The following is a 25,550-nucleotide window of genomic DNA, read 5'->3' on the forward strand; positions in this document are numbered from 1 at the left end:
ATTGGAAGCTACAGTTAAAAATTAATATAAGTGTAACTGTGAGGTACCTGATGATAGTCACATGCTGCCGCAATTCGTTGTGTAAATAGACGCTGCCAAATAAAAGTGACTCAGGCTCCTTATCAGAAACCTCAGCCAGCTATGTCTCTGAAGCTTTTCTCTGTGCATTTGTTCAGCCTCTTGGCACTACGTCGTGCTGAACAATACATTAAATGCGTGCCTGCGTGTTCCTGTAACGAGTAATGTTCTGTCTTCGACAGCTATTCATGAACTGTAAACAGCGGCAAAATCCACCGTGGGTATATCGACGGCCGCTGTTCACTGTTTTCCAAGGTAGAGTCACCAATGATTCTGCAGGTAGTCGTTTGTTGTGAGACATGCGTAAGCAGTTTTCGAAGAATTGCCTCACGCCCATTGCTTATTCAAGACCTCTTACCACCTGAAACATTCATATCTGGCCATGGCTTCCTCATCTCAAAATGCTGTTTGCATAATTTTGATCATTAAGGCCTAGTACTCCCTGTATACACGTGTCCCATATGCAGCACGACTTCCATGGGCTTGAAGACATTAGTCAGAGAAATATCATGGATGAGGACGTAATACACTGTAGAACCCATGAACAAGAAACTGTGTCCTGTGATTGGAAGAAAGCACATGTCAAATCTGACTATACGAAGGGTAAAAGGGCAGCTCGTTTTGGAGGAGGAGGAAATTAGTGTTTTAACGTCCCGTCGACAACGAGGTCATTAGAGACGGAGCACAAGCTCGGATTAGGGAAGGATGGGGAAGGAAATCGGCCGTGCCCTTTCAAAGGAACCATCCTGGCATTTGCCTGAAGTGATGTAGGGAAATCACGGAAAACCTAAATCAGGATGGCCGGACGTGGGATTGAACCGTCGTCCTCCCGAATGCGAGTCCATTGTGCTAACCACTGCGCCACCTTGCTCGGTAGCTGGTTTTGTTAACGTTGCGAAATACGAGAGAGAGTGCAACGAACATCATACGTGAATTAGGGTGGCAGTCATTAAAAGAAAGGCGTTTTTCGTTTTGACAGGATCTTCTCATGAAATTCCAATCACTAACTTTCTCCTCATAGTGTGAAACTATTTTGCAGGCACACACCTACATAGGGTGACATAATCATCGTAATAAGACAAGAGAAATCAGAGCTCGCACGAAGAGATTTAAGTGTTTGTTATACCCGCGTGCTGATCGAGAGTGGAATGGTAGACAAATAGCTTGAAGGTAGCCCGATGAACCCTCTGCCAGGCACTTAATTATGAATTGCAGAGTAGTCGTGTACAGGTATATATGGAGGTATCCACACCACTGCCCATTGGAAGAACGAATACCGGCAGATAACGTTGCGGAAACATGACGCCATAGGGAAAGAATATCTGCATCTGCATAGATACTCAGCAAGCCACTGTATGGTACGTGGCGGAGGGTACCCTGTGCCACTACCAGTTATTTCCTTTCCTGTCGCACTCGCAAACGGAGCCAGGGGAAACTACTGTCTACATGTCTCTGTGTAAGCCCTACTTTCTCGAATCTTTATCTTCATGATCATTATGGGGACTGACAGGAGGAGCGCACAACTAGCCATCTGCACTAACACTTTCAGGAGAAGGCTGTCATGCTGATAAAGTACAGCAATGACTTTGCAAGCTCGTTATTACAATAATTTCAATAGAAGTAGAATGCAATGAGTGATGCAGGGGGATGAAGAGAGTGGGGGCGGAAGGGGGTGGGGGATCAGCGCTATGACCTAGGACAGTGGTTCCCAACGTTTTCAGACCATTACCACTGAGTGCAATCAGACACTAGCTAGTACCACCGTCCCCCCTTGCCATCTGCCCCCCCCCCCTCCCCCACCTACATTATCACCAAATTTGGCTCCTAATTAAACTGTAGAATGAATGCATTTTCTTGGAGCACTTTCATTTTTAAAATGATGAATGGTATTTACTTTGTGTGTGTGTGTGTGTGTGTGTGTGTGTGTGTGTGTGTGTGTGTGTGTTAGAATGAATGGCGAAGGAATTCGTGGTGCATCGCAAGTGCTACCCACAAAATAAAGCTAACTATCCACAGTGAAGGTAGACACTTGTTACAAAACAGGCATTGAAGTACTTGCTTGACCTGCACACTGCAACCCCATTTAAAATCAACCAAGTTAAAATGTGTGCACTATACTTAATATTCGTAAATCAATTCATTGCTGCACTCCTTGCTTCTGAAATGGTAGAAATTAGGCTACTTCAGGCTGTTAATACTTTGTGTCTATCCACTCTAATAATAATAATAATAATAAAACTGTGTACAGAACTATAGTAGCTCTTATGCAGTTAATGCTGTGTCGTACTGTCAATTCATTCGTGTGTTTCGCAGTGAGTAATGAAGCAATTTCCAGACTACTGCAGGTACTATCTACAACTTGGAGAAGACATTTTCTTGCGATATTTAGCATTTGCTACTTATGTATATCTCACTTTCATCATTAGCAATGAGAGGTAAAAAGTGCAACCTCTGTGTGTGGTGGGTGGACTACGTCAGGAGGCTATATCCTCTATCGCATTAATGATACTAGTTGAGAAAAAGTAATTATTGATAACTTACATAATCAGTATTAGAGTCTTACAAAATTGTGGTGTCAGTAATTTAGTTTCGTGACTGAAACAGAATCGAATCGGTTAGTTTTTACCCCCCCCCCCCCCCGGTAAATTTCATTTCATCCTTCAGGGGGTAATTACACCCAGGTTGGGAGCCCCTGACCTAGAAACAGGTTATCGCCTTCGGTTTTTGGACTTCTTCTCAACAACTCTAGCTCACATAACTTTCCAGTCATTGGCGCACATGTTGCCGATGACTGCGGCTTTGTGAATCTTTCTGCGTCTCCCTTTCCTCTTCTCTCCTACGTTCGACACGTCGGATGGGCGAAGGACGATTGCTTAATCACAGTTTTGAATAATTCAGTCCATGAGGATATGATGCGAATGGTCTGCAGAATTTCCCCCGTGTCCTTGCAAAGACCTGCGCCGCCGCCTCCTTTGTGATGACTGCGACGAGAAGCATACTGAAGTAGGTATTCACGTGTTACGGAATACTACACTATGCGATCAAAAGTATCCAGACACCCCCAAAAACATACGTTTTTATATTAGGTGCATTGTACTACCACCTACTGCCAGGTACTCCACCTCAGCAACACATCGTGAGAGAGCAGAACGGGGCGCTCCGCGGAGCTCACGGACTTCGAACGTGGTCAGGTGATTGGGTGTCACCTGTCTCATACGTCTGTACGCGAGATTTCCACACTCATAAACATCCCTAGGTCCACTGTTTCCGACGGCGCTTTCAAAAATCACTCGGATTGAGCATCTGGAAGATATTAACACACCGGTCTACATAAGCAGAACAATACAGCGCTGCCAGATCGGTCACAGTGTTGTCAGTCTCTCTTAACTTTTCTCACACACCTCGTATATCGGTAGCAAACTATACAACCATACCTCTGAAAAGTTTAAATGAAGTTTGTACGATGTCGACTAAAATTATAATTACCTGTAAAGTTATACGAATGTCACCAGTTCCTCTAAAACATTTAGAATAATTTAATGTTATGAATGGTTTCGATCCCTCTATGTTATGCTGAGATTAAAAAATCTGTAACTGAAATAATGTGCAGCTACAATCACGACTGTACCGCATGCTATGCTCGTAAACGAATACCCTCCAGGGCCCTCTTTCATGCCCAGCACGTCTTGCTTTCGTGCGACAGATAACACAACTGGTGTGTGCATAACAGTAATATTGTCGGAAGTATCGTAGTTATGGAGTCTCGGTTGCAACTTCTATAGGACGACCTACCCAAGGGCAACGCTGTTGTAAAATGTTTTTACCTGAGGCAGATAAATGTTAGTGTTGGTGATACAAGACTTTCACTTCTGCATTGTGGAACTTCCAGGAGTGAGATTATATGTCTGTGCATGGCCATTACATGCCTCATAGCAAGGTCGGTAATTTACGTTGCAGTGTAGAGTGACCCTCGGCGCAAGGGTATCTGATTTGAATCTGAAAGCGGAATAAATTCGAATCACCAATATGTGGTCGGTAACAGAAGAAAATATGATGGCGTGTCGATGTGTACCACCAGACTACGCCAACGTCCAGCGTTAAATCCCAGTCCATCGTCAGTATCATGTGTTTTGGAGCTAAGTGATATGGTGATTATTGTTGATCCACCGGATGAGGACTTTAACCTCGGCGGTCCCACTGGAACCATTTGAGAGGAGAAGAGTGTATGCTGTAACCGGATTTCATTCTGTTCCGTCCAACTTCATCTGTTATCATTCAAAACAAAACAAACACTACAGTACACTTCACAATCACATTCTAGATGACACGCATATAACCGTCAAACTGAGTCATACGGCTCGAATTCAGATTTACGATAAGGTAAGCAGGACTATTTGTAAAATTTCGTCAAGAACCATCCAGATGCAGTTAACGTCCAAAATTATCTCGCTGTAGATGACTCACAGTATTTACATTACGTCTTGCTACCTGTGCGGTCGTCATTGATGGTTGTGTGCTGTGAATTCTTCGAGTTCGCGATATTTTTTAACAATCAAAATAGCTGCGACATCGCTATCTGGTCCAGATACTCGTATTTAACTTACTATCCATGATTTTCACATGTCTCATGCACGGTAGCCTGGCCCCCACGACTAGACCTCACTAAACGTGATACTCGCTGTGAAGGTTGATAACGTGTATCAAATGGTTCAAATGGCTCTCAGCACTATGGGACATAACATCTGAGGTCACTAGTCCCCTAGACTTAGAACTACTTAAACTTAACTAATCTAAGAACATCACACATATCCAGAATAAGATTTTCACTCTGCAGCGGAGTGTGCGCTGATATGAAACTTCCTGGCAGATTGAAACTGTGTGCCGGACCTAGACTCGAAATCGGCCTCGGTCCGGTACACAGTTTTAATCTGCCAGGAACTTTTCATCACACATATCCATGCCCGAGGCAGGATTCGAACCTGCGATCGTAGCAGGCGCGCGGTTCCGGACTGAAGCGCCTAGAACCGCTCGGCCACAGCGGCCGGCTAACGGGGAATCATTTCACTAAACCGTTACGATACCACTGACAGCCTGAAACATACTGTGCGACAAGCTTTCATTCAAGTTACACAAGCAATGCTCTGGCAAATGTCGCACAGAACCTGGTGGTGCGTTATCCTTTTCCATGTGAGTGTCGGTGCACACGCAAATACTTGGGAGAACTAATGGTTCATTTATAAAGAAAACTCGTCTAAGGAACTGTTGTTGACGTTACGTATTTAAGTTTAGCAGTTTATGTCGGTTATTGTTAGGAGGTAACGGGATTTTGTGGCCATCCTGAACAAGGAATACGTAACTTTCTGCTCTCCTTGCACGGGAGCTGATGTTGAAGATTAGAGGAGAGGCGATTAGAAAAGTTATTTCAGCTGTGAAATTACTTGCAGAAAGGTGTCAAAATAGATATGTGCCGAAGTTCGAAGGGTAGGTAGAAAATTCAAAGCTGATTGTTGCGAAGAAACGAAGTAGCGTAGTTCAAACAGCCACCGTTTTATTTTGATGATACGTGGATTCATATTGCGTTGATTCAGAGATGTCAAAGAGAAAGTGTGTGAAGCAACAGTTAAAAAATGATGACCAGTCAATATTTTAATATCTTCTCCAGTTTATTCAATGAACTGCAATTTTCAAGAAATCCGATTAAACAGAACATAGTTTATAGATCTTTCAGTTAAATTTATCGATCATAAAGTACAAAACCATATATCGTTCCATTCCAGGCATAATAATTTGTTTTTCTGGTAATATACACACAGTAGGAACTTTGAGGGACGATGGAAATGTATAAACATAACACAAGACGGCCATAAACAAGGTAGAGCCATAACCGTCAACTGCTTTGCCAATAGTCAGTGTATGAGTTTATGGGTCACAGTTGATGAATGTAATTCAGCAAAACAAAGTAACCTGAGCATATTTTCATTAATCATAATAGAACTGACAAGGAAGCTAGGTTAAATGAAAGCTGAAATACTACACAAACTGCTTCACCGTCGAAGATCACAACACAGTTCCTACTGCCCCACCATCACGAGAAAGCAAAAATGGCAGATATACCGTATGTATCAGAAGTAAAGATCAATATTCAGGGATATGACAGGAACGACCATTCGACCAAAATGTCTAGTAAACATGGCCTCCGAATTGCACATCATTACAGCTATGAGCACTGCTTCATCTTCGATACTATGAAACAAATCTCTTCTACCGCAAGCTCTTTTCTTTCCATATTTTTGATCACGGATAGTTTGGATCAAAACAAGAAAAAATTGTTCAGTCAACGTGGGCACTAAAGAGCGTACCTTAAGGGCAATGAGCACTTGCTCATCTTCGCTAGTATAAAAGACGTCTTTTCACAAGTTCTCATTGCTATTAAGGTAAGCAATTTAGAGCCCATGTTTACTGGACATTGGCTTAGAATGATCATTCCTATCATATTCCTGAATATACACGCTTCCTTCTGGGGCATCCTGTAGAAAGTACATGATAGCGGAATTGTAAATCAATTCAAGTCACTCGACAGAAGAAAGGCCATGGGACCCAATGAGGTACTGGTTAGAATGTCCTTCGTATAATGTGAAGGTCCTAACGCTCCTTCTCCTTCGGTGTAACAATGATGTACAGCAGAAGAAAAACGCCGTCCCGGACTTTATGAACGACCGCTGAACAGATACGCAGAACTAAAGATCTATCTCACTGAGTCCGATGGTGGAATTATGTAACATACGTTGTCCCCACGGATTATGTTTTCGGAGCGGGAATAATGATCGTTGAATTCAAAATCAATCGACGAAGTACCGATTGCGTGAATTCCAGTTCGCTATTTTCACAAGATCCAGAAGACTACACGGTAAACTGCAGAGCACAGATTGTACTACTTTTCTGAACTACCTGAAGGCTTTCTACTCAGTTACATAACATCACTTTTAAACAAAATAAGTGATTGCGAAGTATCTGAAACGGTACGTGACTGGATTGAAGACAATCTAGAAAGCCGGATTAGGAACATCGCGCTTAAGCAAATAACAACATATTTAAATATCCCACTGGTCATGGCGAAATCAGATTTAATACATTGCAGCTAGTAGCAAAACTATCTTCTAAATGTAGAGCAACACCACATATTTTTTATATTGGTATGGATTTTCACTTCTTTTTCTTCTTGAGCAGCAAACAACACACCCTTCTGTGACATTCTTGTTCTTATCATTTGGGGGAATGTGCGTTGGAAAATGAATCCATGGTTTTGCCTTTACTTGTAAGTCTCGTAGTGGTGGTACACATTGATGGTCGCCCGCGAACAGAGTATTCAAGTAGCTGTGCACACACTAGTAGTTGCTGCAAACGCTCCTCACCACCCCCGGGATTTCCTCTCTCCTCCATGTTGGTTGTTTACTAATGTTAGCTACCACGTGACGTACATCACCTGAGCTTCATTTTAGAATACATTTAAGAGCCATCTATTCGGTAGAGACTAAACTCTATTCATTCTTATAGTTACTCTCGCATTTGCAAGCGAAGTTCCTCATACAATTTAAGTATTCTACCATAGCAACTTAGTGCTAGTAAAGATTGTTTTTTATGCCACTGGCTCAACTAAGTCATCGTATAGGCTGCAATCAGGGTTGAAAAAGTCAGTGGTTTCCCGCTGAATCTGGTGTTTTTTTTTTATAGCCCGGGGTGGGAAAAAATTTGATCAGTGTTAGGTGGGAAAGATGATGGATTTTAGGTTCTTTGTTTTGATGATTTAAAGATATGCTTCGTATTTATGATCGTTGCGGTTTTCTGTCGCTTGGGTTAAAATGGCTCTAAGCACTATGTGACTTAACATCTAAGGTCATCAGTCCCCTAGACTTAGAACTACTTAAACCTAACTAACCTAAAGACACCACACACATCCATGCACGAGGCAGGATTCGAACCTGCAACCGTAGCAGCAGTGCGGTTCCGGACTGAAGCCCTAGAACCGCTAGGCCACAGCGGCCGTCCTGTCGCTTGGGTTAATGCATAACGTATTACATAGACAAAACAAGAGATCACGTGGCAATTGAAAGGAAGCGCTTAGCTATGAATTACAAGATCTGGATATTTCCCAGCGCTGGCATGTACGTGCATCCGCTCCGTCTCCAATGATCTCACCGTTGACAGTGCGATAAAACATAATCTTGCTTCATCCTTCCTTCCACACCTGTATATCAACAGTAAAGGTGGTTTAGTCTTCGACACCAGAAGCCTAACGTCCATATCTCATTTTGACACGCAAAAGTTGAATTGTTACTGTACACATGTACGAAACAGGAACTCCATCGAATGATTAGTCAAAAATAATTCTAGTGTAGGTACGAGGGGCAGTCAAATGAAAACCAAACACTCGCCACAATAGGACCATTGAATGGTTCCATTTAAAAGTAATCACCACTCACGTTAAGACATTTATACGACTTGGAGACGAGACGGTAAATTCATGTTTCGTGGAACGCGTTGTGCCACTGACGGATGCGCAAACGCACCCAGTCTAGTCCGATTGAAACCAACGTCCACGCATGTCTTTGTTCAGGTGAAGGTGTGAAAATCTCACGGTGAGAGATCCGAATGTGCAGAGGATGTTGCAGTGCCTCCCACCCAAAACGCTGAAGCGTAGCCTTCGGCCGATTGACGTGCGGGGACTGGCGTTATCGTCCAACAGGATGGTTTCGTCTGACAGCATTCCGACAGCCCGACGGCAAACGGCAAAGCCAGCAGTGGAAACAACCCACATCTCCCCCGCAAAAAAAGACCAATCCTGTTCACACACAGGTTTCAGTAAGTTCATCAGGACGTTCTTCTTCGACTGCAGGGGCTCTCTGCCTGTCGAGTTCTTCGAGCTTTAAACCACAATCAAAGCGCAGTGATATGAGGATAATTTGCAGAATCTGTGACGGGCCGTATAGGCTGTGGGACGGAATCATCCAGTTGCACGGTAACATCCGACCCCACACTGCCGATCGGACGAAGGCTACACTTGAGCGATTTGGTTGAGAAACACTGCAACAAACTGGGTACAGCCCAGATATTTCACCGTATGATTTGTTCATCTTTGGCAACCTGAAAAAAAGACATGCGTGAAAGTCGGTTTCAGTCGGGCGAGAAAGTGCAAGGGCGGGTGCGATTGTGCATCCGTTACCGTTCGACCATGTTATAATACACAGGAACTGGTCGTGTCGTCTTCCATTGGTGTAAATATCCTAATGGGTATGTTGGTAAACCTTTGAATGGAACCATTCCCTGATCCCGTCGTTTGACTGCCTCTTATACACTGAGATGGCAAGAGTTATGCGATAGCGATGTATACATGTACAGATGACCGTAGCAGCGCGTACGCGAGTTATAAAGGGGCAATGCATTGGCGGAACCGTCATTTGTACTCCGGCGTGATTATGGCCCCAGACGACGGGAATTATCAGACTTTGAACGCAAAAGGTAGGTAGAGCTAGGCACAGGGGACATTCTATTTCTTCCATTTCGAAAATCGTTAGAGAATCCAATATTCCGAAATCCACAGCGTCAAGAGTGCGCCGGGAAAACCAATTTCAGGCGTACTCTCTCACCATGGCCTTTACATAAGGACCGAGAGCAGCGGCGTTTGGCATTTCTGACGCGGGAATATAAATTCTTTGAGATGCTCTACAATGTAGTGCATTTTTCATTGTCGTATCTACTGTGGTTTTTCTCTCCTGGGTCCTTGAAATAAGGGAGGTTTGAGTGGGAGACCCTCTATTCTTCGAGCTACGTCAAGTATAATTCCCTAAAGATACAAATTGTTACCCTCAGCCGGCCTGTATGGCCGAACAGTTCTAGGCTCTTCAGTCTGGAACAGCGCGACTGCTACGGTTGCAGGTTCGAATCCTGCCTCGGGCATGGATGTGTGTGATGTCCTTAGGTTAGTTAGGTTTAAGTGGTTCTGAGTTCTAGAGGACTGATGACCTCCGCTGTTAAGACCCATAGTGCTCATAGCCATTTTTTGTTACCCTCAGATACTACACAGTGGGTTCCTGAAGACCTTTCCACGAAAAGACCGTGCCGGGATTAACCAACATGGTAGATTTCAATAACTAATGTCTGCGCTCACTACCCCTAGCATAACTGGAAGCATCTTGTAAAGATGTAGCTGTCGTCCCAAATGGTTCCATCTCCGCTGGTTGCAGGCTCTAACGTGTACGCAGTAAGCAGTGCATAACTAAATGGCAAATATGATCTAATTTAGTGTTAGTAAAATTGAAATTACGGAGTACCAGGATGAAATTTAATTTTTTCCTATTATAGAAGCCCAAGAATCAAGAAAAAGGTTCTGAGAGCCAGTCTATCATTAATATTCATCCCCGTTTGGAGCAGTAAATTAACGTTTAAACAGTAAATATAAATAATAAACGATTCACTTCTTGGCGTCCTTAATCGGGCAGGTAAGTTAGAAAATTTAAAAAGGGAAATGGATAGCTTAATGTTAGATACAGTGCGAATTTATGAAGTTCGGTGGCAGGAGGAACAAGACTTCTGGTCAGGTGAATACATGGTTATAAATACAAAATAACTGTAATGCAGGAGTGGGTTTAATAATGAATAAAAATATTGGAACGCGAATAAGCTACTACGAACAGCATAGTGAAAGCATTATTGTAGCCAAGATAGACACGAAGCCCACGCCTATCACCGTAGTACAAGTTTATATGCCTACTAGCTTCACAGATGATGAATAGATTGAAGAAATATAAGCTGCGATAAAATAAATCGTTCAGATAGATAAGGCAGACGAAAATTTAGTCATGGGGGACTGGAATGCGATTGTAGGAAAAGGAAGAGGAGGAAAAGTACTAGGTGAATAGGGACTGGCGGTAAGGAATGAAAGGGGAAGCCGCCTGGTAGAATTTTTCACAGAGCATAACGTAGTCATAGCTAACATGTGGCTTAAGAATCATAAAAGAAGGATGTATATACATGGAAGAGGCCTGGAGACAACGGAAAGTTTCAGACAGATTACATAATGGCAAGACAGAGCTTTAGGAACCAGGTTTTAAACTGTAAGACATTTCCAGGCGCAGATGTGGACTCTGACCATAATCTGTTCGTTATGAATTGTAGATTAAAACTGAAGAAATTGAAAAAAGGTAGGAATTTAAGGAGATGGGACCTGGATAAACTGAAAGAACCAGAGATTGTAGAGAGTTTCGGAGAGAGTATAATAAAGAGACTGACAAGAACAGGGGAAAGAAACACAGTACAAGTAGAATGGGTAGCTTTGAGAGATGAAACAGTGAAGGCAGCAGAGGATCAAGTAGGTAAAAAGACAAGGGCTAGTAGAAATCCTTGGGTAACACAAAAGATATTGAATTTAACTGATGAAAGGGGAAAATATAAAAGTGCAGTAAATGAAGAAGGCGGAAACGAATATAAACGTCTCAGAAATGAGACCGATAGAAAGCGCAAAATGGCTGAGCACTAGGAGTAAGACAGAGACTGCCTACAGGGAAATTAAAGAGACCTTCGGAGAAAAGAGAACAACCTGTATGAATATCAAAAGCGCAGATGGAAAACCCGTCCTAAGCAAAGAACGGAAAGCAGAAAGGTGGAAGGAGTTTAGAGAGGGTCTATACAAGAGCGATGTACTTGAGGACAATATTATGGGAATGGAAGAGGACGTAGATGAAGATGAAATTGGAGATATGATACTGCGTGGCAAGTTTGACAATGCACTGAAAGACCTAAGTCGAAACAAGGCCCCGGGTGTAGATAACATTCCATTAGATCTACTGATAGCCGTGGGATAGCCAGCCCTGACGAAACTCTACCTACCATCTGGCGAACAAGATGTATGAAACATGTGTGATACCCTCAGACTTCAAGAAGAATATAATAATACCAATCCCAAAGAAAGCAGGTGTTGACGGATGTGAAAATTACCGATCTATCAGTTTAATAAACCATGGGTGCAAAATACTACCAAGAATTCTTTACAGACGGAGGGAAAAACTGGATTCCGTAGAAATGTTGGAACACGCGAGGCAATACTGACTCTATGACTTATCTTAGAGGAGAGGTTATGGAAAGGCAAACCTACGTTTGTGGTATTAGTAGACTTAGAGAAAGCTTTTGACCATGTCGACTGGAATATTCTGTTTCAAATCCTGAAGGTAGCAGGTGTAAAACACAGAGAGCGAAAGGCTATTTACAATTTATACAGAAACCAGATGGCAGTTATAAGAGTCGAGGGGCATGAAAGGGAAGCAGTGGTTGAGAAGGGAGTGAGAGAGGGTTGTAGCCTATCCCCGATGTTATTCAATCTGTATGTTAAGCAAGCAGTAAAGGAAAAAAAAAGAAAAATTCGTAGTAGGAATTAAAATCCATGGAGAAGAAATAAAACCTTTGAGGTTGTAATTCGGTTAGAGACAGCAAAGGACTTGGAAGAGCAGCTGAACGGAATGGACAGTGTCTTGAAAGGAAGATATGAGATGAATACCAACAAAAGCAAAACGAGGATAATGAAATGTAGTCGAATTAAATCAGGTGATGCTGAGGGTATTAGTTTAGGAAATGAGATATTTAAAGTATTTTGCTATTTGGGGAGCAAAATAGCTGATGATGGTCGGAGTGGAGAAGATATAAAATGTAGACTGGCAATGGCAGGGAAAGCGTTTCTGAAGAAGAGAATTTGTTAACATCGCATATGCTTTTAAGTGTCAGGACGTCTTTTCTGAAGCTATTTGTATGGGGTTTTGCTATGTATGGAAGTGAAGCATGGACGATAAACAGTTTATACAAGAAGAGAATAGAAGCTTTCGGAATATGGAAAATAAATGTCGTGTGACTAGGGCCTCACGTCCGTTAGACCGTTCGCCGGGTGCAAATCTTTCGATTTGCCGCAGCTTCGGCGACTTGCGCGTTGATAGGGATGAAATGATGATGGTAGGACAACACAACACCCAGTTCCTGAGCGGAGAAAATCTCCGAACAAGCCGGGAATCGAATCCGGGCCATTAGGATTGACATTCTGTCGCGCTGACCACTCAGCTACCGGGGGTGGACTCGGAATGTGGTGCTACAGAAGAATACTGAAGATTAGATGGGTAGATCACGTAACTAATGAGGAGCATAGGTTACAATTGGGGAGAAGAGGAATTTGTGGCTCCACTTGACTAGAAGAAGGGATCGGTTGCTAGGACACGTTCTGAGGCATCAAGGGATCATCAATTTTGTACTGAAGGGAAGCGTGGAGGGTAAAAATCTTACAGGGAGGCCAAGAGATGAATGCGATAAGAATATTTAGAAGGATGTAGGTTGCAGTAGTTAATCGGAGTTGAAGAGGCTTGCACAGGGTAGAGTAGCATGGAGAGCTGCATCGATCCAGTCTCTGGACTGAAGACCACGACGACGACAGTTTCTTTAAAATCGTTTGAGAAAAAATTGCAGGCGTTCGCCTCGATTCTATCATCGCCAACTGGCCACAAGATGGCAAACGCTTGTCGGCCTATCCTTCTGTACAAACTAATGAACTCGCCCAGCGCTTTGGACGAAAACTGGTTACAGCGCATCGGCCACCGTATCCTGCGGCGACTCCACAAATTGATAACTTCAAGGACAGCTCCGGGCCAGATGCATTCCACTGACCCCAAACCACCACAGTCTGCGACTTCAGTGGTGTAAAGCGAGAGCTCACTGTAGGCCGGAGCGGAGATCTGTTGTGTTTTCTGATGGAAGTTGATTCTGCCTCTGAGTCAGTGACGGCCGTATGTTGATTAGGAAGAGGCCAATTGGGGACATGCAGCCAACCTGTCTGCGTGCTAGACACACTGGACCTGCACCTGGAGTTATGGTTTAGGGTGCTGTTTCGTATGACAGAAGGAGCATTGTCGTGGTTATCACACGCACCCTGACTGCATATCTGCATGTCAGTCTGGTGATTCGAACTGTCGTGCTGCCATTCAAGAACAGCATTCCAGGTGGTGTTTTCCCACAGGGTAATGCTCTGCCACACACCGCTGGTGTAACCCAATATGCTCTACAGAGTGTCGACATGTTGCCTTGGTCTCCTCGATCACCATTCGCCAATCGAGCACTTTGGGACGTAATCGGAAGACAACTCCAGCGTAATTCATAAAAACTATTACTCGTCCCTATAATGAGCGGCCAAATGCAACAGGCATGGAATTCTATCACACAAACTGCACCTGTACAAAACAACCCATGCACGTTTGCATGCTCATATTCTCAACATTCCAGCGGTTACACCGGTTATTAATGTACCAGCATTTCACACTTGCAATGGCTTAACTCTCGCTTACATTAACCTGTGAGCTTGCATTGTTAATCACTTACAAGGGAACCTCCCCATCGCACCCCCCTCAGATTTAATTATAATTTGGCACAGTGGATAGGCCTTGAAAAACTGAACACATATCAATCGAGAAAACAGGAAGAAGTTGTGTGGAACTATGAAAAAATCAGCAAAATATACAAACTGAGTAGTCTATGGGGAACATAGGCAACATCAAGGATGGTGAGTTGTCAGGAGCGCCGTGGTCCCGTGGTTAGCGTGAGAAGCTGCTGTGCGAAAGGTCCTAGGTTCAACTCTACCCTCGGGCGAAAAGTTTACTTACTTTATTTTTGCAAAATTATGATTTGTCCGTTCGTTCATTGACGTCTCTGTTCACTGTAATAAGTTTAGTGTCTGTGTTTTGCGACCGCACCGCAAAACCGTGCGATTAGTAGACGAAAGGAGTGCCTCTCCAATGGGAACCGAAAACATTTGATGCAGGAAAACACGTCTGATATATTCTATACGAGGGTAAAAAGATTCTTCTACCTTGCCCGATTTAGGTTTTCTTGTGGATGTGATAATCACTCCCAAAAAAGTGGTGACAACGTAAGAGTGTGTCACTTAAACTGCAACAAATGAATGCAACAGTTTCACAGTCGCACAGTTTTCTCTGTGCTCTGTCAAAGTATGTTTTTAACGTTTTCAAATTTTTCCGTATGTAGACCGTCAAATCCTGCGTATGTCCAAGCAAATCTGAACATGTCCTGGAATTTTGGAGAGCGAAATTGATTATGTGTGAGTGCCTGAACTCTGATAATTGTCAGAAAATAAAAATTTAAACTTTTTACTGGAGGGAAGACTTGAACCAAGGACCTCTTGTACCGCAGCTGCTCACGCTAACCACGGGACCACGGCACTCCTATGCCCAGATCACTCTTGATGTTGCCTATATTGTTCATGGACTACTCAGTTTGTATATTTCGCTTATTTTTTCATAGTTGCACACAACTTCTTCCTGTTTTCTCGATTGATCTGTGTTCAGTTTTTCAAGGCCTATTCACTGTGCCAAATTATGGCTAAATCTGAGGGGGGTGCGATGGGGAGGTTCCCTTGTTAGATATGTTGCCTAGACAAATGTATTCCCGGAATTTTTTTCTCTACATTAATTATTTTTTGGTGTTGCAATTTTTTAGTCGTCGGTATGTCTATAGACTACGTCCGTCTGAGCGTTTATTGAAGGATCGTGTAAATAACTGACATAAATCGGTTAAGAGCTTTACGAGATTGTTGGTAATATGTTAAAAAATGACTAGCCTTTATGCAGTAAATGGATTTCGTATAAATATTAATATACCGCAAATATCAAAAAATATGTAGCCTATGCCTGTCCGAACATTTATTAGAGTATCGTGTAAAAATCTGAAGTAAGTCGATCAAGTAATTACTGAGATTTTTGGTAACAACGTTAAACGACGACCTGCCTTTGTGTGGCAGTATAAGCATAGATGCCGTTACTGCTACCTACTTTGTGGGGACGCTCTGAGATGTTAACCATTGGCATATCCAAGCAAGTAAACACACTTGATGGCAATTAGATGTTGCTTACGTGCTGCCAACATGGTGAAGCAGCTTTAATGTCCAGCAAAACACCTGTACGGCTTCTTTCCAGCGCTTCGCGGAAGAAATAAATACAACTACTCTAAGCTTCTGTGAAACTTATGCATTATGAATTGCCGTTTGCCGATGGGGAACGTGTCGTTTGTACACGTTAGTCTTTGAAACAAACAGCACCGTACGATGGAATTCGTTGCCGAAGTTCAAGGCATGTTAAGTACGTAAGTATTTTTTTGCTTAAGGAGTTACCTCCGTTCAAGGCATGTTAAGTACGTAAGTATTTTTTTGCTTAAGGATTTACCTCGTGGATGCATGGTATCGCTGCTCGCTAGAAGGCGAACGAATCGTGCAATCGATAGTTAAAGTTGACATGCGAGTCGGTTCGGGGTCTGTCCTTTGGGACTCTCTGCCTTGTGCTTTGGCTGAAGAGTTAGTCAATCTTGAATGCTTTTGTGTGAGGTGATAAAAGTGGTACCAGGCTCCTTGTAGTGTGGGTCTGTATTGGGGTGCCGTATGCTGTGTATCCATTGCCATAATGAACTTAAGACGGAGCAGGCCTGAATAGCCGCGGAGTGCGGTGACAACGATCCAAAGTAAAAGAAGTTCGGTAGATTCAGTTTGGATAACTGGAGGCGTCTGCTAAACCCTGTCTTCACGGTTATCGAGCACTCAGAGTGGATGGATGACTATCTTGTGGACCCTAATTTGCGCAGGCAAAAGCGCTGAAAACTGTGAGCATCGACCAGTTTTTCATGTGAACGTTTGCCATGAGAGAACTGGTTGAATGAAAGTGGTGCGCTCGCTTAACGCCGTTAGTGTTACGATTTAATTGTAAACAGCTGTTAGGAACTTGCTTCCGTGTACTATCATGGCTCCCTCTAGTGCTGCTTGTGGAGAGTTACTGGTTTTAAAATTTTTTATTAAGCTCTCCGTCTTCAGGTCACAAGTGGCCCATCGGGACCATCCGACAACCGTGTCATCCTCAGCTGAGGATGCAGATAGGAGGGGCGTGTGGTCAGCACACCGCTCTCCCGGTCGTTATGATGGTTTTCTTTGACCGGAGCCGCTACTATCCGGTCGAGTAGCTCCTTAATTGGCATCACGAGGCTGAGTGCACCCCGAAATATGGCAACAGCACATGGCGGCCCAGCTGGTCACCCATCCAAGTGCCGATCACGCCCGACAGCGCTTAACTTCGGTGATCTGATGAGAACCGGTGCATCCACTGCGGCAAGGCAGTTGCAACATTATATATATATACATTTATTTATTTTGCTCCTTTTGAAATCATAAAGTTGCAGGCCAAGCCGCCAGAGCTTTATCTGTCGCTTGTTAATTTGGAACGTATTCTGACTCATTTGATTCACTCCTCTGCCTAATTGTAATTTGTTTGAGAACAGAGCGGCTAACGGTTAGTGTATCAGTTTAAAACTTTAGACCTGAGCCGTTAATGTTAATTGCTGTACTCACCGGCTTGGTTTGAAGTTTAATTCGTTTTACAGTTTTTTTTTTTTAAGATCATGTTAATGCCTGCATGTTTAGGCAATCCATGTACTTTATCAAGTTTAGTCATGTTAGATATTTATCCTTTTGTCGTTTTAAACTCACATACAGTCCCGAGCCTGGATGGGTTTTCTTATAATGGGGGTTTTATATTAACTCAGTGGTTTATTGAAAATTTCATATGTGGTGATTCATTTATGTTCCGGCGTAACGACAAGCGCCGGCACGAAGATCGAGAACGTACCCGCAGAGAAGGTTGTGAGATGACGCCAGCCAATAGTACGCTGACTAGGACCACACCACGACAGGAGCGGCCTCTATATGAAGAGAATATAAGCGCCGCTCCTGCTACCTCGGCCGGACGGTAGAAGACTGACAGTAGTAGGCCCAGACTTGTGATCCATATCCATTACTTACACGGACATTGTATATAGCGAAAGACGTTGATTATTTGCATGTCGCCAATTAATTGCGACAGGACATTGTAAATCAAAGTATAGTCAAATCAATTACTGTAATAAACTCCATCAATATGATTTCCTTGTGTGTTGTCTAGTTATTCGAGAAAACAGCTTCTTAGGCACCCAATAAGAGACGAGTGGGCAGGATACGGCATTTAATTTTATGTGTTTTATAAATACCTGTCCATACTGTTATAAATCCTTGTGTAACGCTGATCTCTGACGGTCTGTGTTGGCATTCAGTGAGGGCCTGTAGCTAATTGCTTCCAACTAGAATCATTTGCTGACTGCAGTGTTGTAATGATTTAATATGATGAGTTTCCATTTTTAATTAATTCTGTAACCTTTTTATGTGATAAATTTTTTTGAATTCAAAGTTCGCTTCGTCTGGGTGGTTTGTATAAGCACCTTACTCTACAGAGCCTGAGTGTTTATTTCTGTCGTCCTTTCCTGATGAATTCTGTGTTTCTATTTATGTGTTGTTCTTTACATTAAGTAATTTTGTTGTGCTTGTAATTAATTGAAGTAAGCAAGCAATTCCATTAGGGTAACGTAATCAGAGCACGACATAAGGTGATTCTAAAGCTTGAAGGAAATCGACCACGGCTCACTTAGCAAGAGTGACACCATACAAATTTCAGAGTATGTGTGTAGTCAAATATTCACTGCTGAGGGTGAAGATGCGGAGTACAAATGGACAAAATTCAAAAGCTTTCCTTAACATGCCTTACACAAGTATGTTCCGAGCAAGGTCTTATGTGATGGTTTAGCGGTGTTAGAAACCTGCTACGTAAACAAGGCGAGCTTCATCACAGGTTCAAAGGGGTCAAAACCAAGCTAACAAACAAAAGTTGAACGAAGCGAAAATGAGCGTAAGGAGAGCAATGAGAGAAGCGTTGAGTGACTTTAAAAGTAAAATTTTGTCAACTGCTCTGAGTAAAAAGCCCAAGAGGCTTTCGACTTACACAATATAAGTAACCGGTTCGAAATCATCTCTTTAGTCACTCAGTAACCACAAAGACATCGCTACGGAAAATGACAGATAGAAGGGCGAAATACTGAATTATGTCTTCCGAAATGGTTTCACCGCGGAAGATCGTAATACGATACCTCCTTTCAATTATCGTACGAACCTTGAAATGGAAAATATGGATATAACGGACCGCTAAATAGAAAAGCAACTACAACTGCTTAGTTGAGGGAAGGCATAAGGACCAGATGAGATACCTATAAGATTATATAAAGATAATGAGAAAAACCTTTTCCCCTTACGACAGCAGTTTATCGTAGATCGTTGGAGCAACGAACGGTACCCTGCAACTAGAAAAAACGCAGGTCATTCTGGTTTTCAAAAAGGATCGTAGGGCACATGGACATAATTATAGGCCTATATAGTTGACGTCAGTCTGTTATAGAATTATGGAACATGTTCTACGCTCATGTATTATGACCTTTTCCGTGAATGAAATTTTGCGCTACGAAAATGAACATGGATTCAGCAAAGAAAGATCTTGCGAAACTCTGCTCGCTCCGTGACCCCACATGGTTCCACAACGCTGTAGATATCGACGTTCGGGTTGATGCCGTGTTCCTCACTTCAGAAACGCGCTTAATGGAAAAAAAAGAGCTTGTCGAATATCGGACCAGATTTGGGACTGGATTCAAGACTACCTTGCAGACTGCACTCAACATGTCGCTCGTAACGGAACAAAATCGAATCTACTGATGTACCGGTAATTTCGGGAGTACCCCAAGAAAGTGTGATAGGACCGTTATTGTTTACAGTGTATATGAATGATCGAGTAGAAAGCGTCGGAAGCTTTTTGAGTCTGTTCGCAGATGATGTGACTACCTACAAGAAGGTAACAACGTCAGAAGACAGAAATGATTTTCAGAAGGACCTACAGAAAGTTGATGAATGGTGCAGCTAGGGGCGGTTGACCCTGAACGTAAATAAATGTAACATACTGCGCATACATATGAAAAAAAAATCACTATAGTACAACTACACTACTGATTTCTGGAAACAGTAACTGCTATAAAATACCTTTGAGTGACTATTCGGAGCGAGCTTAAGTGGAATGACCACATTAGGACAAGCAAATGGAGATTCTCAGGAAACATATTCAGTAAATGCATTTCATCCGCTAAAGAAGTGATTTACAAGGCGCTTGTTCGTCACTCTGGGACGCTTACCAGGTAGGACTGATAGAAGAGATACAGAAGATCCGACCAAGAGCGGCGCGTCTGTCACGAGATCATTTAGTTCTCGCTACAGCGTTACAGATATTTTCAACAAACACCAATGGCAGATGCTACAAAAGAGAATTGTGCATCACGGAGAAGTTTACTACTGAAATTTCGAGAGACTACTTTCCGGGAAGAGTCGGACAACATGCTACTTTGCCCCACATACGTCTCGCGGAGTGAGCACCAGAAGAAGGAAAAATCGAGAAATTAGAGCTAATACAGAGGCAAGACTAAAGAAAAATCAAGACTCGTTCATAGGATTTTTCGACGATGGAAAAGGCGTTCAACAGTGTTAAATGGTGCAAGATGTTCGAAATTCTGAGAAAAATAAAGGTAAGCTTGAAGGAGAAACGGGTGATGTGTATAAGAGTCAGGAGGGAATAATAAGAGTGGACCACCAACAACGAAGTGCTCGGATTAAGAAGAATGAAAGACAGGAATGTAGTCTTCGCCGTTACTGTTCTGTCTGTACATCGAAGAAGCAATGATGGAGATAAAAGAGAAGTTGAATTAAATTTGAAGGTGAAGAGGTATCAATGAATCGGTTCAAATGGTTCAAATGGCTCTGAGCACTATGCGACTTAACTTCTGAGGTCATCAGTCGCCTAGAACTTAGAACTAATTAAACCTAACTAACCTAAGGACATCACACACATCTATGTCCGAGGCAGGATTCGAACCTGCGACCGTAGCGGTCGCTCGGCTCCAGACTGCAGCGCCTAGAACCACACGGCCACTTGGGGCGGCCAATGAATCGGTTCGCTGATTATACTGCTATCGTGAGTGAAAGTGAAGAAGAATTACATGATCTACTGAATGGAATGAACTGCCTAATGTTTACAGAATATGCCTTGAGAGTAAGTCGAAGACAGACAACGGTAATGAGAAGTAGCACAAATGAGAATAGCGAGAAATTTAACATCAGGATTGATGGTCACGAGGTAGGTAAAGTAGATGAAGTTAAGGAATCCTACTACATAGACAGCGCCGGCCGCGGTGGTCTCGCGGTTCTAGGCGCTCAGCCCGGAACCGCGCGACTGCTACGATCGCAAATTCGAATCCTGCCTCGGGCATGGATGTGTGTGATGTCCTTAGGTTAGTTAGGTTTAAGTACTTCTAAGTTCTAGGGGACCGATGACCACAGATGTTAAGTCCCATAGTGCTCAGAGCCTTTTGAACCACATAGACAGCAAAATAACCAATGACGGTCGGAGCAAGAAGGACGTCAAAAGCAGACTAGCACTGGCAAAGAGGACATTCCTGGCCAAGAGAAGTCTACTAGTATCAAACACAGGCCCTAATAAGAGGAACAAATTTCTGAAAATATATGTTAGGAGCATAGCATTGTATGGTATTGAAACATGGACTGTGGGAAAACCGTAACAGAATCGAAGCATTTGAGACATAGTACTACAGACGAGCGTTGAAAATTAGGTGGGCTGGTAAGGTAAGGAATGAGGAGGTTCTGCACAGGTTCGGAAAGGAAGGGAATATGTGGTAAACACTGACAAGGAGAAGGGACAGAATGACAGGACATGTGTTAAGACATCAGGGAATGACTTCCATGGTACTAGAGGACAAGTAAAGGGCAAAAACTGTAGAAGAAGACAGAGATTGGAATACATCCAGCAAATAATGGAGGACGTAGGCTGGAAGTGCTACTCTGAGATCAGTAGGTTGGCACAGGAGAGGAATTCTTGGCGGGCTGTATCATATCACACAGAAGACAGATCACTAAAGAAAAAAAAATGACACTTACCGTAAAGAAATCCACTACTGTACAACTACACTATTGATGACAAATTGCTGGAAACAGTATCTACCCCCAAAATATTCACGAATGGAACAGTGACGGGCGGAGGGGTCTGTTTGAGGTACCTGAAGTACCCTCCGCCACACACCGTCAGATGACTTGCGGAGTACTGATGTAGATGTAGTAGCAGAAGCTTGCAACCAGTTGAACCGCGCGCGGGAAGAACGCAAGTGAACTTGAGAAGTGCCTGGCTGGCACAACAAATGCTTGGCGGGTAGTGCCGGCCTAGCCAGCTAGCGTGTGGAGGTCGAATGCGTAGCGGGCGAGGACGATCAAACGATCTGGCCTTGCAGCTGCGACGCCGCGCAGCGATACGGAAGGTGTAGCCGAGAACTTGGTGAGCCGCTCTCCGCGTGCAACTCTCGATTCGGAAGAACGTGCCACTTCGAGTCGCCTGCCGTCGATAACAGTGTGTTGTTGCCGTGTCACCATCGACTATTGCTGCTTGTATTCTATAACAGTTTGCACGACATGAAAAGAAACGAGCAGATAAACTCTATCGATTTGAGATAGGAGATAGACTTCGGTTCATTGGCAGGACATTGGGAAACAGTCACTCTACAAATACTTACGAATCACTGTACTGAACTGCTGCATCCATCCTACGCCTTCCACGACCTCCAGGATTCCCACAGATATCTGTTCCTTAGTCGAGAAACGAGGCTTTTTGCCGCTCCCAACACATTTTTAATGCTTTTTTTAGTTTGACCTGCCTCAAACTGACAGTTGTAATGATCACTAGATTTAAGATTTATACTCAGAAAAATGGAAAAGAAAACTGAGAATGCGTTAGATGGCGATCAGTTTGGCTTTAGGAAAAGTAAAGGCACGAGAGAGGCAGTTCTGACACTGCAGCCAGTAATAGAAGCAAGACTAAAGAAAAATCAAGACACGTTCATAGAATTTGTCGACCTGGAAAAAGCGATGTAAAATGGTGCAAGATGTTGGAAATTCTGAAAAAAGTAGGGGTAAGCTATAGGGAGAGATGGGTCATATACAATATGTACAACAGCCAAGAGGGAACAATAGGACTGGATGACCAAGAACGAAGTGCGCGTATTAAAAAGGGTGTAAGACAAGGATGCAGCCTTTCACCCCTGCTGTTCAATCTGTGCATCGAGGACGCAAAGAAGGAAATAAAAGAAAGGTTCAGGAGTGGAATTTAACTTCAAGGTGAAAGGATAACAATGATACAATTCGCTGATGACATTGCTATCCTGAGTGAAGGTGAAGAATTACACGATCTGCTGAAAGGAATGAACAGTCTAATGAGTACAGACTAAGGATTGAGAGTGAATCGAAGAAAGACGAAGGTAATGAGTAGTAGTAGAAATGAGAACAGGGAGAAAATTAACATCAGGATTCATGGTTACGAAGTAGATGAACTTAAGGAATTCTGCTACCTAGGTATCAAAATAACCAATGACGGATGGAGCAAGGAGGACATCAAAAGCAGACTAGCTATGGCAAAAAAGGCATTCCTGGAAAAGAGAAGACTACTAATATCAAATATCGGCCTAAATTTGAGGAAGAAAGTTCTAAGAATGTACGTCTGGAGTGTAGCATTGTATGGTAGTGAAACATGGACTGTGGGAAAGCCGGAACAGAAGAGTATCGAAGCATTTGAGATGTGGTGCTACAGACGAATGTTGAAAATTAGGTGGAGTGGTAAGGTAAGGAATGAGGAGGTTCTACGCAGAATCGGAGAGGAAAGGAATATGTGGAAAACAATGATAAGGAGAATGGACAGGATGATAGGACATCTGTTAAGACACAAGGGAATGACTTCCATGATACTAGAGGGAACTGTAGAGGGAAAAAACTGTAGAGGGAAAAAACTGTAGAGGAAGACAGAGATTGGAATACATCCAGCAAATAATTGAGGACGTAGGTTGCAAATGTCACCCAGAGATGAAGAAGTTAGCACAGGAGAGGAATTCGTGGCGGGCCGCATCAAACCAGTCAGAAAAAAAAAAACGCCGGGTGATTCCTTGATGATGTTACAAACTTTTAAGGGTGATGGAGAAGGTAAATGCATCAATTTGAGGTAAGGACCCTGGTCCGGAAACGGCTCAGTCGAAAGTTATAAAACGTAAATTGCTCTCATACCTCTGATTGTTGACCTCTTTTATTCAATCTCTTTGCTTTCAATATTTCGGGAGGAGGTAGTATGATTCAAAACATGGGGAAAAAAAGTCCAGTAAACATAGACTCTCAAGTGGATACGTTACGAGCTATTAATAGTTGTTCGTCTTTGCTATTGTGAAACACCTGTCTTCTATTGAAGAAGTGCTCATAACTCTTAAGATATGCATTTTAGAGTCCATGTTTACTCGACCTTTTTCTTATTGTAGCCCACGCTACTTTCCCAAAATATGGAAAGCCAAGAGCTTGCGGTGGAAGAGGTACACGGTCAGAGGTATCAGAACGATTTCTGCTTATGACTTTCTACTCGGTCGATTCCGGACCAGGGTCCCTTACGTTAGTTTGATATATTTACTCTTCTCCATCATCGTTGAAAGTTTCTAACACCATCACGGAATCATCCTGTAGAACAAATGAGTGATAAATCTTTTTCCAAAAGAGTGGTTGCCGCAGATTGTACAGACGAAGAGAACATAGGACGACTAGGTTTGAAGTTCGCTTGAAGGAGAAGTTAATTATCATCAGAAACAACGCATCGATGGATGTAAAACCCGTATTTCCGAGGCAGTTGTGAAGCACCATACCTATGTATGTGCAAAGAAAGTTGTTCTTTGCCTTTTGCCTTACGTAACGTTCTTATCGATGGTTAATGTCTAAAAATAACGTGCTAAGAAACATACCGATAGTTGTTACGCTATTTTTCCAAGCGATGAACAGCAAGCCACTGTATGCTATTCAAACATAATATTACAACGCTAATGAGTAATTCTGACGACATCCGACCTGTGTTTCTCGATTCTGTCTAACAATGCGGGCGTCTGCCTCTATAGTGTGAATGAACTGATGTGGCCTATTTTTGTTGATAGCGGACCACCATACGGCAGAGCGACAGCTGGTCCATGTGAAAGTGGACTTGGAAGGCTGTACAAGGGATTTTCAGAAACTCTCAAATTCTTATTGGCAGATGATGATATCCCCGGTTACTTGAAGTAGTTTTCCCTTTATCTGATAATTACCTGTCAAGACCACCAATGTACGTCCAGAGCTGGGATTTTCCACAATTTTATGTTTTTTATTTATTTTGTTGGTGATACGAGCGAATGCTCCACTTTGGCGAGATTTTGTCTTGTGAAGTATTGACATGCTACAAGAAGGTTCGTGTTCTGTTTAAGCATTGAAGTCTCCAGTCTTAATCCCCCTTAATGTCTTGTTCGCACCTCTTGTGCACTATTTTCACTTTTTAATCTCTTAATAATTCATTAACGATTTTTTAAGATAAGAGGATATTGATTACAGTACTATTACTGAATTTGCCAAAATAAGATTGAATGAACACGGAAGA

General features: G+C 42.8%; 1 protein-coding gene and 1 pseudogene across 1 annotated transcript in view; both read right to left on the bottom strand.

The window, feature by feature from the left end:
• Positions 1-25,550, bottom strand: part of LOC124794917 (serine protease snake-like) — a 271,581-nt gene that overhangs the window by 128,082 nt on the left and 117,949 nt on the right. The window lies entirely within an intron of this gene.
• LOC124796696 lies at positions 17,163-17,280 on the bottom strand (annotated as a pseudogene).

The sequence above is a fragment of the Schistocerca piceifrons genome, chromosome 4 (assembly GCF_021461385.2).
Source record: "Schistocerca piceifrons isolate TAMUIC-IGC-003096 chromosome 4, iqSchPice1.1, whole genome shotgun sequence".
NCBI lineage: Eukaryota > Metazoa > Arthropoda > Insecta > Orthoptera > Acrididae > Schistocerca > Schistocerca piceifrons.